The 10,481-nt window shown below is 40.1% G+C and overlaps 1 long non-coding RNA gene across 1 annotated transcript; it reads left to right on the top strand.

The window, feature by feature from the left end:
* The first annotated feature begins 1,248 nt into the window (after nucleotides 1–1,248).
* Nucleotides 1,249–9,619, top strand: LOC139614598 (uncharacterized). Its single transcript, XR_011687101.1, has 4 exons — nucleotides 1,249–5,416; nucleotides 7,028–7,149; nucleotides 8,471–8,549; nucleotides 9,496–9,619. It is a non-coding gene; the product is annotated as an uncharacterized lncRNA (long non-coding RNA).
* The last annotated feature ends 862 nt before the right edge of the window (nucleotides 9,620–10,481 follow it).

Here is a 10,481-nt window from a genome sequence, read left to right as displayed (position 1 = left end):
TTTAAGAAACATATCAGAATATTTCCTTGACTGATGTAGCCCATGTAAAAGTGTAAAGGCCATGAAAATTATGGTGCATTGGCCATTAAATGGGCTTGAGTTAGCTTCAATACAGCTTTTACCACTTTAGTCCAGGTTCAGCAAATAGAAGCATATTCCTTTATAAGATCTCAAACTATGACCTGGGACTGACTCTGCTTTAGTTTATCCTATTATTTGAATTTTATAGTCTTACATTCATCCATTTCCCCCCAGTCATTCCCTGTACTCACTATGAGGAAATATCTGTTATCGACCACTGAAAACATTCCCTCTCCCACCCAAGGACAAATCCCTTCATGTCCCCTTTCCTCCTTTCCTCCAAACATGGCTGCTGTGCAGGATTTATGTTGCGGGCTAATTTACTGCCCTGTTTTTTATGTGAGTGCTGTAAACCCTTAACAGGCTAATGCATTAACAATATCCTCTTTTAAACAAAATCCAGCTTAAGCATCCTGCCACCTCTTTCCCTCGACATCATTTTGTGAAAGTAACAGTGACCTGTCCTCCATCGCCGTCAGCCCACGCCACCCCCCACCTTTCTTTCTGGTGTTGAGATGCTTTTGATGTCCCCACACCTCCTTTGGTAGTTAAGGGTAAGGGCTTAAAGGCATCTTATCTCAAATTCATCATGGCTTCAGCTGCTCCTGGGTCACTGACAGACAGCCATATTCCTCAGAGGAGGCCTTTATTGTAGAAGGAAGATAGGAGGGTATCAGAAAGCAGCTGAATGTCACTTTGGTCAGAAACACTGTCCTTATGGTAACCCTTTCTAGGAGTGTGTGTGGTGGGGATGTTTACTATATGTCCAAAAGTATGGAGATACTCCTGTTCACATACTTCAGTGTCTTGTATAGGTCTGTTTTTCCCAACCAGTCCGGAAGTCCAATAATTTTTTTTCAACCCTCTGATACAACCCTTAGGAGCGTCTCTTGAAATAGTAGCACTATGGTGGCAGGCATACCGGACCTTGGTTGTCCATGTTTGGTCTTTGTGTTTTGCTTGCTTGCAATGTCATATTTTACAGCCCTTTAATATGTGTAGTCTTGTCTTATTGTCACATGCACTTATATGCATTTTATAATTCTAGTTTCTTTGATTTATCTTATACATAGATAGATAGATAGATAGATAGATAGATAGATAGATAGATAGATGTGTCTTGGTTCTAAATGTGACACCTTCCTGTAGAAAACATCTGCGCACCCAGCCCACACACTGAGGGCGAATTTCACCCGATTAGTTTTGTAAATCAAAAACCAATACATATAACATGTAAGAATTAATTTGTTTTATATTCCTTGGTTACATTTTTTCGTGGAACACATTTGGAAGATTTAGAACGTATTTGTGCCTGCTGCTACCCACCATTATATGCTTCAATTCATACGTCTATTTGTGAGCTCATAAAACAGGCATTGACTACCCATGTAAATTGTGTTCCCTACAATAAATTATATGCATACTTGCAAAAATACATAACTGCTGTCGGTCTCCCCGCTCCATGTCACTGGCATACTAATAGCACCGTGCTAGGAGGCCAATGATGCCACTTCCATTATTTTTCCATTTAGCCATAATTTTGCGGAGGAAGTTAAGAGTTGGTGAAATTGCCTCCCTCTGCTTTCCTTGTGCCTGATTACCACCATCCTTGCTGCTTGTTCTCACAGGCTGGCTCTATACCCCCCTTTTTCTCTCTTTCTCATTCAGCTCCTGAGGCACGTGGGGGTTGTTTTCATCCTTGCGAGTGGATAGAAAACGCCAGTGACCTGTACTACCCTTCGGTTCAGTGGGCGATTCTTCAAGCTGCGGAGGCTACAAGCTCAGGGGTCACAGGTCAAGTTATCCCACAGTGAAATGGACACTGAGGGAAAGTGATGCAGCCAAAACCTGCTCTGTATGCCTGGCTGACACCGAGTTGATTATCGTAGCACGAATCCTTTATCACTGCTTAAAACTGAAATCAAATATATATTTTTTCTGCTACAGAGAACTGATCTGCTCTGAAAATTACCAGTAGCACAGCACTTGAGGGAATCGGTATGCAAAAGGAAGAGATTTATGTATTATATTTTTTTCAGCTACATGATGGGGTGCCCACAGTTTCTTTGTCTACAGAGACAGACACATTCATAGGCTACAGCCCACTGCATTATTTCATTTTCTATAAAACAGTAAGCCCATGCTCACCCTCACAACACCATAGTAGTAAAAAACAACAACAACAACAACAAAACGCAGGTACCTAATTCATTTCACTGGTTGATACAATGATGCAGAAGACTGATACAGGTTTGTCCAACAAAACACAGTAAAAACAGGCTCAACTTTTTCTACCAGACAATCCAACAAGACACTGAGCAGTGTTTCTACCATCTGATAGGCTGAAAGCTGTTTTCAGTTTGAACGTCTGTGACTCACTAATTTTTCATTGTTATAGCGACTAGCAATTGGGCCACTGGTGCCTTGGTCAGAGGGGCGATCAAGAACCCAACATCACTCCAACCGGGCTTCAGAAGTCCTCTGCAGAGATGAGAAAACCTGTCAGAAGGATAACCATCAATCAGGCCTTTGGAGTAATTAGACAGAAGCCACTTTCAGTAAAAGGCATTTGACAGCCTGCTTGGAGTTTGCCAAATGACATTTAAAGGACTTTGAGAGCACAAGGGAAGAGATTCTCTGGTCTGATGAAAAAAAAAAAAAAGAACCCTTTGGGCAGAACTCCAAATGTTTTGTCTGGTGAACACCAGGCACCGCTCATCAGAGTGAAGGATGGTGGTGGCAGGATTATGCTATGGAGGGGCTTCTCAGCAGCAGGGACAAGGAGACTGGTCAGAAATGAGGGAAGGAGGAATGCAGCAAAAATACAGAGAGGTGTTTCACGAAAACCTGCTCCAGAGAGCACACGACCTCAGGCTGCAGCAATAGCTCACTGTTGAGCATGAAAATGACAAAATAACGCTGGTGTAGCTTCGCCACGAGTCTCAGACTGTTCTTGCATTTTCAGCTACTTTTACCAGTGAAACCAAATTTGAAAATCACATAGATAATTTTAGATGGAAAACAACTTGTGATTTTAGTTGGACTATAATAATGCTAATTTATGTAGCATATTTGAGCTTATTTTCACTTAAGAATAAAGATAATTCAGTTAATTGAAAAGGTATTATTCTTATATGTGAATGCATACATTATTCTGTGTGTGTGTGTGTGTGTGTGTGTGTGTGTGTGTGTGTGTGTGTGTGAGAGAGATGATGCAGGATGGTTGGCAAGGAGAGTTTACATACAGCGACTGAGGACTGAAGGTCACCAGAGCTGCTGAGCACACATACACACAAGCCACAAAAAACACACACCCACGCTCTGAAGTTGTTCGCTCACACACATGGGCACGGACACACACACACACACTTACAGAGAGCTCCATCACAGCTCTTACGGTTGCGGAAAACCAATAAAATTGCAAATTTCCCTTCATATTTTCACAATATCCTAAATAAACAGCAGCCTAGCTTTGCACATACTCTCTCTCTCTCTCTTTCTCTCTCTCTATCTGTCTCTCTCTCTCTCCCCAACATTAAATATTAATCCGTATGTGACTAGGATGACTCCAATCAGTGGAGGGTTGACATATAGGGAGACGGTGGCTGCCCCTCTCTAGGTAAACAGCAAGGAGATTGTTAACTCCCCACACGTACACCACCACCACCAGACCCATCAGTGCCTCCATCTCCTCGCTCTCTCTGCAAATTCTCATCCTAATTACACAAATCTACTCTCCATGGAAACTGAGGATGTTCATGCAAAAGTGTCATAATCCACAATGTTGATCAGCTGTACAATAAACCTAATCTGTTTTTCGTTTTTTTGTTTTTTTAAAGGAGCAGTGCAAAATTTTGGACCAGCTGTGAAGGTCAATGTAAATTTCATCTGTGTGATTAGAGCTGAGGCAGATCAGTTTAGCATGTCCTGGCTTGATGTGGAAGCACAGAGGAACTGCTAACTTAGCTATCAATGTCCTGTAATGCTTTCAGTTCAGAGTTACAGTACTTCCAGAAGTTGTCTAGGTTAGCTTAGTTAGATAGGTCTATATCCTAGCTGGGTTTAGCTCTAAAGCTCTTGCATAGGTAGAGAAAAAAGTAGGGAGCAGAAGTGAGTTCATTACTCAAGCAGAAAACATCAGAGTACAGTCAAAGCAAACAGTGATTAAAATGATCATGATCATGCTCATGAAACATGAAATGCTGCTACAGCAGGGCCCGACTTTTTTCCTTCAGGTGTAAATTAGAAATGATGCTGATGACGAATCTTTCTTTAGTCCAGGATTTATAAACGTGAAGGTCCAGGTTTTGTAGGATGGGAAAAGTGAAGAGACGGCACTGGAAGAGAGAGTCAGTCAATCAATAAAATAATACAGAATAATGACATTTTGTTGGTTTAGGCTAATTTGGCTAACGTACAGTGCCACCTTTTCTTGTCCTTCTGCTGTAGGAAAATATCATTTACACTATGCTGTAAGTTAATGTAAAGTGAGTTGTACATTCTCATGCTTTATAAAATCATCTCCCATCAAATATTTGCATATGTTTGTATAAGTATAACCCCTGGGCAGCCGTATTCATTCCTCCATTAAAGTGAATACAGCTCCTGCAGGAAACAGACATTAAAAGTTAATACACTGTTACTTTTTCTTTCAGATTACTTCAAGTTCTGGGATATTTTGTTGAAGATCCACCCACAGATTTTCACTGATGTTCAGGCCTTGAAGTGATTCATGGTGGATTTGGAGGTTTGCTTTGAATCATTGTCCTGGTGTAGACACAAGCTTCTTCAGACAACACTTTCCCTCTCTTGTCTGACTACATGATACTTACACCCAGAATCTGCTGATGTTTAGTGGAGTCCATTCTTCCCTCTATCTTTGCAGTGTGGTCCTCTTTCCTCACAACCCCACAGAATAATATTTTCACCCCCTGTGCTGAACAGGTGGCAGAGGTGTTTTTATGTTGGCTCGCTGTTGCATGTATGTGCACAGTCTTTGTTCAGAAAGTAATGTAATCCCCCAGTGGTACTTGAGGGCAGATCTGAACAAGTGGAGCTGGGGAGGGTGAGAATGAAGTAGCAAAAATCCTGGTGATACACAGAGCTAAATTAGGGTGTGTGAATGATGATTTGTTCACCTGAGCAGCCCAATCAGTCAGCTGCTTCTCTGAATGAAATTGCTCATTATAGATATATTTTTGTTCTCTTTTTTCTTTTAGGAAAATCATTTCCACCCCACCATTTTCAATGCAGAATTGGAGAGTTCACAATCTCAATGATTATTATTGAGACTTGTGAAATTATGCACCAGACCCTTAAGGAGGAATTTTTGAAGGTAAGCTGTTCCCCCATTGAAACCCATGAAGACCAGTATATAGTTTTGAAAATGGGAGCAGTATTAGTTCTTACTTCAGTCACAGAGTCTGTCCTCCTGTAACAAATGAGGTCAGAGGTCGTCTGTCAGCAGGTCACTATGACCCATCGTTAGGTTTTGTTGCTAGGCGACATCTAGTGGTCGTAGTAATGATGACAGGAGCAAAGGGAAAAGTGCGGTGACGTAGTTTATAGAGCGACAAAGTCCACGTCAGGAGGAGGTTGGGGTGGATGGATGAATTTGACACAGGAGAGCAGTGTTCGATTCCCATGTGACAGTAGCAGTTTATGTTGTTTCTATTATCCATGACCGTTCATTGTTATTATTGTAACCATGACAACAAAGATCATCTAATGTGGAGGAAGTACTTATTTCAACCCAAATCCATCCTTTCTGAAACCTAACCAAGACATGACAGCAATTGTAGTAACCATGGAAACCAAGGTCCGGTACTCCTGCCACTAGGGCCACGATTTCAGGAGACACTGCTATGAGTCGTATCAGATGGTTGTTGGTTGGTCAGATTGGAGGACTGGTTGAAAGTTCAACCTAACCTGTGAGTTTGCTGTTCTTTATAAGGTTAAAACAAAAAAATATGTTAAAGTGACACTGGTACACTGTAACGTCAACAACATACCTGCAAGCAGGTAACAACAAGCAGCTAACAGAATTAGTAAGCAAGGACAGATGATACTAATTTGCACTGTTTGTGTTTGCATTGGTGCCACTGATGGGAAACCCATCAACACACAATCACACAACACAACAAACACCTTCCATAGCTACAAATATTAGTTGATGGCTGTTGTCAACATGACATACCAGTTTAGGTGTCAGGGCAGAAAATCTTCATCCAGTCAGATTTAAAGGGAGCACTTAATGGTGGCCTCCACAGAGTTCCCTCCGCAAAAACCGCTCCCAGGTTCCGCCATGTGGAGCCCCCTGTATGTTTTCTTTTAACCTGCTGAAGCCATTTCCATTCCACCAAATGGACCATGATCAGAAGGTATTCAGCTACAGCACCACAGAGTGGTGGAGAATGGGTTTTGGTGTTCTGGCCAACCCGTGGAGAATATTCTGCACCACAGTTATGCTCAACCCTGGCAATTTAATGAAGATCAAAACAAAAACACACGCTCTGTGAGGGCCAAGAGGATAATTTATTCATAATAATGACCGGACCAACTGGCCTTCATCATATGTTCAAGAGGCCAAAACACTGTTTTTAATCCACCGGCCACTTGTGTAGTGCCACACCTTTCATACTTTGATTTTGGCTGCACCTCTCACACACACTCAGGTGACAGGTGCTACCATTTCCTCCTGTATAACACCAACAAGTACAACAAGGAAAGTTTAATTAATAAACAACTACAAAACATCCAGTGGGTGAAGCTTCACAGTCACCTCACTCTCATTGGCTGTTCTAGGTTTCTGCTCAATAATCAATCACTGTTCCTTTCACACTGCAGAGTTTTTTTAAACATGTTTAATATTTACAATTCAAAGTCAGGGAGACTACGATCCAGTCAGTAACATTAATATTCTGTCTGTAAACCTCTGTCACTACAGGATCAACTGGCCAGATAACAGAATCAGGAAAGGAGGGGCCAATCAGACCTAAAATCTGCCTCAGCATTATCCAGACGTTGCTTTGCAGACCTCAGACGGTGACTTCAGTGATGAGGTCAGGGGTAAGGTTTCCTTCTGATGACTCTTCCATGTTGAGCCTGTCTGTGCATCAGCACACTGGAACAGTGCACCACCACTGCTGTGTCAGCCGAACCTTCCAGCAGCTCCTCTGCAGTCATATGGAGGTTCTGCTTTGTCTTCCTGCCCAGCTGGATTAATGACTCTGATAACTTTCTATAGCATCCTCTGCTATCAGTGCATTGATCAGTCTTATTTTCAGATCCTCAGTCAGTTGCGTAGAAGCACCTGTGGTTGTTGGGTGTCACTATGAAGTTTGAAGAGTCAGAATTCATCAGATCTGGATTCATCATTAAACAATAATTTATAATGACAATTCTTGACCTGCTTAAAATGAGTGTTTTACAAACAGAAGGACACCCAATTACTTTTTTTTTTGGTTCATGAAATTAAAACATAACAGTGACATAACTTGATAAAATATTAATTATAATGTCTGTTTTCTGCAGAGGTTGTATTTACTACTTTTCACTTTAAAAAAAATAATAAATAACTGTATAATTAACATAATCCCATTTCTCCATTTTTTATTGAAATACTCAGCTCAAGTAATAATATGTAAAAAATAAAATAAAATAAATTAAAAAATTAAAATAAAATAAAATAAAAATCTTGTAAATTCTAATAGAATAATTTCAGAGTATACTGGGACACTATTTAAATGCCAGTAAATATATATATGGCATTTTATATTAATGCTTTAACATGCTGTTGTACTTTAAACAGAGACACAAACTGCTAAAACTCAACAGCAGAGAGAAACTGAGTTGAATTATTTTGCATTAACTTCCAGGGAAATGCGACAATGTTAATTAGATTTTTACCAAATTTAGCTCAGATAAAAATATACCAATAAATAAGAGTATGTGAGAAGGGTAGTTTTACCTATGCATGACACACACTGTTAACTCATGAAATCCTTCAGCCACAAACTATTGGACTTTAATCTGTGAATCTTCAGAATTCATTTTACTGCAAAACTCATTAAAAGATTTTTAGTCATTTAAAAGCCCGCACATCGTTCTTAAACAAAGTCATCAACAATTCAAAACTGCAATAATAGTGTGTAATATTGTTTTTGTGTAAACTCAGACCTGCATTCTGCCGGTCAGTTCCTCAATCAACAGATGATTTAAAACTGAAGATCACAGTGTCTGCGCACACATACAGACACACACATGCTGCCATTGTCCACAAAAATGTTCAACACACACTCTGCATCCGCGGAAAAGTCAGAGCACCTCCTCCTTTTCTTTTCCTCTCTCCATCCTCCTCCTCCTTCCCCTCCTCTTTTACCTCTCACAGACTCAACAACACAGTGACACCACAAGGGGCAGCAGAGGAACACGCTACAACACCTGCAGCTTCCTCCATCACTGAACAGGTAGAGCAGCTCTTCTTTGTCTTATATACAAGAAAGAAAGAAAGAAAGAAAGAAAAACACAAAACCTGAGCAAACAAATAGGCATCAATGAAGATACACAACAGAGAGAGAGAGACAAAGCATGAGACAAACAAACACATTTAATAGGACAGAAAGGCCTAAATACAAACAACAAACCAACAAGAGAAAAGAACAAATAGAAATCAATGCATCAAAGAGACAAAACGCAGAAGACAAACAAACAAAATCTGAAAAAATTACAGAGACAGTCAGAGCCTGGAATAGAGCATGAGAAAAATAAATAGAGGAAAAACAAAGACGGAAAAACAGCAAAGAACAAACTGACAGAAAAATGATAAAATATATTTAAAATTTTTTAAAAAAAGATTAAAAGATTTTTTTAATAGGAGATAAAATATAAATAAGCACTAAGATGTAGAACATGTTATACATATTTATAACCTGCTCACACACACATTCTGTGACAGTTCAGATCAGCATAGTATGTGAAAACGTATGTCTGTGTGTGTGTGTGTGTGTGTGTGTGTGTGTGTGTGTGTGTGTGTGTGACATCTGATTTCCTTGTAGTGACCAGTAAACTGTTTTCTGGTTCTGTTCAGACCCTCACAGCACCTGGTTCAGGTTTAGAGAAAGATCGTGGTCTGGTTTAATCCAGGAAAAGTTCAGTGACTTCAGACACAACCTGTTTATTTGCATTTAACCAGAACCTCCATCTTTCCTGAACCTTAACCAACGTGTTTTGCTGCCTACAGACTCTGGATCCAAACCTCGGGCTCTGGTGTGACACTTGTACATCCTCTGACTCTGCTGCTGTTAATAAATGTAGCGCTGCATTCATTAAAAAAAAAGGTGTCTCTGAACAAAATCCTTTCCAGACACCTGAATCCCCAACACCCATCTGCTCACGTTTCCCCTCCCTTATTAGCTCCCTATCAGTCCAGGACCAGCTTCTGCCTCCTGTTTTTGACCTCCTGCGTGTTCTTGGCCTTTTTACTGAACCCCCCTGCTTTCTGACTTCCCCCTGGGCTTAACCATTACCTGCATTACCTTTAAAGGTGAGTTGTTTGAACTTTTATTTGTGTCTTCAAGTCCTGTTGGTTCTGAGCCATGTTAGATTTTTATTACTGTTACAGTCTATATATATATTCATATTTACGTGAGGTCAGTTTGTGTAGGGAGTCCTGATGGATATGTGTACCTATTTCCTAAATGTGCTTTCTACACGTGAGTAATACTTGAGTTCCTCCTGTCATTCATCACAGTTGTGTAGAAGTTCATAGGTCATCTGTGTTCTGAGTTAATGTGCCATGTCTGTAACCCTGCCCCACCTTAAATATTAAGACAATTAGCTCTGACTTCGTTTCTAAAATTGACTTTTCACAACGTTCATTAGGACCCAATACTAAACTGTAATTATAACACAACACCACATATAAATGCAATTATTTTAAACATCTCTCTATACAAAATCCCAGTTATTTGGTGGGAGAAAATGCTCTGAAGCAGATATCAATTTGGTCTGGATCTACCAAGATCAAAACTAACAATACTCGACTTCTTTTCCCCGTCTGTGGCTCTCAGCCCTGAACCCACTGGTTCTTATTGAGGATGTGAAAGATCTATAAATGGCTCATAGCTATTATCAAAGGTTCAGTAATTTCCTAAAACATCTGGTCACTGTTACTTTCCAGCATAACATGACATTAAATTAATTTTCATCATTACTCAAACCAGAGGAAATAGTGATTTGTTGGGTTGTTGTCCAGTCGTAAAAAAAATTACCTGACGTTTCCATTTCCTGTTGAACTAGACTTTATGTAATTTAAATGTGGATTTATATGATTTTTCAGATTAATTGCTTGATTTGCAGATAAACCTTTATACTTGGACATGAGGACATGTGAACTGTGT

This window comes from Trachinotus anak, unplaced genomic scaffold, assembly GCF_046630095.1.
Source record: "Trachinotus anak isolate AG129_WGS33_773 ecotype Australia unplaced genomic scaffold, CSIRO_AGI_Tana_v1 ptg000034l, whole genome shotgun sequence".
Lineage (NCBI taxonomy): Eukaryota > Metazoa > Chordata > Actinopteri > Carangiformes > Carangidae > Trachinotus > Trachinotus anak.
Note: the sequence above shows the minus strand (reverse complement) of the source record. Positions and strands in the feature narration are given on the sequence as shown.